The sequence below is a fragment of the Teleopsis dalmanni genome, chromosome 2 (genome assembly GCF_002237135.1).
Source record: "Teleopsis dalmanni isolate 2A chromosome 2, ASM223713v2, whole genome shotgun sequence".
NCBI classification, from domain to species: domain Eukaryota; kingdom Metazoa; phylum Arthropoda; class Insecta; order Diptera; family Diopsidae; genus Teleopsis; species Teleopsis dalmanni.
In genome coordinates this window covers 115,516,549-115,519,673 of record NC_051847.1, presented here as the reverse complement: position 1 = coordinate 115,519,673, position 3,125 = coordinate 115,516,549, and the positions used below count along the sequence as shown (strand labels likewise).

Genomic DNA, 3,125 nt, shown 5'->3' with positions numbered 1-3,125 from the left:
TTGTTAAACCGGTTTCGGCTATTTTTTTTGGAACTGGTTCTTTACAGCAACAACAAAATCCTTTATTAACAAAAGAGATGGAACCACTTATCAAAACTATTCTCTATATAACTAGTCTCAAAATTGCAAAATATCGCCGCTACTTTATCAGATCACCGCAACCGTATTTAACTAATATGAGTAGTTTGATAACAAAGAATAAGAACGGAAAAGAATATTACTGACCAACTATTGTGGTCAATTGAAAAAAAAAATTCTTTTACTTTACTGAAACTTCAATAATCAGATACTTGTATTCTATACTATTTTAAATAAATTTTTTCCATTTCAACGTAAAATTTTATATATCGCAAATTACAAGCATGGGAAACTAATTTTTCCATTCGTAAACTTGATTTAGTCTTTCTGTCTACAGTTTAATTCTAATGGCTCCTCTATTTATCAAGTTAAATGCGGTTTAACGAACATACAAACATAACTGATCTAATTAGTCTCGCAGGAATGAACAAAAAAAAAAATATTTTTAAACAAACTTTTGGATCTCCGATTTTACTTCCAATACTTACAAACTACTACAACTTTAATAAATAATATACGCCTTATCCTTAATAAAGTGCTGGATATTAAAGTATATTTCATATTAAGATTAATTTAATTCTGGCAACAAATTTCTACAACTTTAATAAAAAATATATTCCTAATTCTAAATAAAAGTTATCATATTTAAATTAATTTAAATTATTATTTATAATTTAAATTTACATGTCTGTTCTGACGACTATCTTTCTGCGCATCACAGTCAAAAATCTTTGGGAAGTTGTTTTGTATTCTGGCAGCTGTCTTAAAAACTCTATTTTGTCTTTTAAAAGACGAAATAAAAGATGTGCTATTGAACACATCTTATGATTGTCAGTTAATATTTTGTTTGTGTTTTCCGACTAAAGTTTTCTATAAATAAATTTTAAAACAAAACAAATTTTCAGTATACAAAATAAACTAATAATTAAAATAAAAGTTATTAATTAATTAAAATTTGTGGAAATGGAACAAATATATTTAACTTCGTTTTTAATACAGCGCAAATTTAAAAAAATATATTTTATGTATTTATGTTTAATATATGTATATGTTTTTATATATATTTAAATATTAATATTTATTTAATTTCTATTTATTTATATATATTTAAGCTATGATTTTAGAACTAATTAATTTTTTTTTTGCCACTGCTGTACTTAATGCAGGAATTAAATGCATTAAATAATTATTTATTTATAAATATTAATAATTATGCATATAATTTGCAGCTTTTCATCACATTCGTATTCACATAAAATTCTTAATTAGATAAAGAAGTGATTAACAGCTGTTACTTTATCTTGATTTCCCTATGAAAGTGAATTACAAATTATAACATTTTTTCTAAAAGACTTTTGAACCGGAATACCAAAAATCTTCCAAACTGTCTTTCGTTATATTTTTCAAGCATTTGTCAACAAAAATTTAAATACTTATATCAGAATTGCACCGTTAATTATGCATACAAAACCATTTTATCATATTAATGTATGTACATGTAATATAATGCACATATAAAGAATATAATTCTCATTCGCTTTAGCGTTGTGCTGATTTATAATACTAGCTTTGGCTATATTTGGTCTTCCTTGTCATGGGGAGCGTAATACTCAATGAACGTTTAGTGAGAGTATTTATGCTGGCACCATTGAATAACTACCCCGTGCAATGCAATCCTTCTTTGTAAGTTTGCATCTGTTCGGAATTTTTGGAAAGCCCTCTTACTTTATAGGGGGCGCAAAAATAAATAAAATTCAAAGTAAAACTAGTAATTCAAGTTGCTAGTGTGCAAGATACCATATTTGTTCTACAAATAGATTAAATTGCAAATTAATTCGCATTCAACGTGACTTCAAATGAATTCAATTACTTTTTGATTTTTTTATACATTAATTCTTTTGTTCTTAATTTTTCTTTTCGACAATGCATCTAAATTAGCGCTCACATACATTTTTCAAAACAAAGAGGGGGTAAAAAAGTAAATTAAATTAGTTCAGTTTAGCCGATACGACGATAGCAAAATTTTTACGTAATTGGAAACTGGACAATTTTTCGTTTATGCGATATAAGCACATATAACTTCCATAAAAAACTATCTCATATATTGTATTGGAGTTTATTAGATAAACCACATACATACATACATATTTTGTAATTTTTTGTGTCAGTAGCAGTGCGTTGATTTTTAATTAGTTTATACTAAATAATGTTTGCGAATAGAATTTGAACGTAAAGGCTATAATTTTCACAGCTGCATTCCCATAATTATTTACTTTTAACAAAAAATTTTTAATAAATAAGAGAATTGTAAACAACGTTCAGTTCATACTTTATTAGCAAGTCACGTATTTAAACAAAATCATATAAATTACGAAATATATGCTAAACGATGAATTTAAATTACTTAAATATATTTTAAAAAATAAAATCAAAGACATATGCTAAAAATAAAATTTGTTATAAGACATATGAAGTATCTTAATAAATTGCATTCATATCAGTTACGAACTAAGCCCCTTAACTTCACTAAAAAACTAAAAAAAGTGATTAAAATAATCAAATATAAAAACGCCAGTCAATAATTTAACAAACAATTTCTATAAAAAAAGTCTGTATGAAAATGTTCAATGTTTAAAAATATGTTTCTATTAAAGTAGCTCTGCTAAAATTTGAATATATTTATAATTAGAAATACTTATATACACAGCATGTTTCCTAAGAAAATAACAAAATTACATAAATGTAGATTCAAGTGAATGCTCCATTTTCAAAAATTACCAAAATACATGGTATCAAAGTAAAGTCTACCCAAAAAAATCTCAATAACGACTAATTCAAATAGATTAACTATAATATGTTATTACATTATTATATATTGTAATACTAAATAGTCAACATATTTAAACAGTAACGTAATATTCAACAAAAAGTGATTGAGGTCGTGTGCGAGTTCGAGTAAATTGATGGTAAATTGGAGGAAATAGTAAATTATGTCGCTATGGCAGTGAATGTTGATACTTACCTGAATTAAATAAGATAAGAATTAG

At 25.2% G+C, this 3,125-nt stretch overlaps 1 non-coding gene across 1 annotated transcript; it reads left to right on the top strand.

The window, feature by feature from the left end:
* Positions 1-1,660: 1,660 nt before the first annotated feature.
* On the top strand, positions 1,661-1,794 carry LOC119686652. Its single transcript, XR_005253049.1, has one exon. It is a non-coding gene; the product is annotated as a U4atac minor spliceosomal RNA (small nuclear RNA).
* Positions 1,795-3,125: the final 1,331 nt, after the last annotated feature.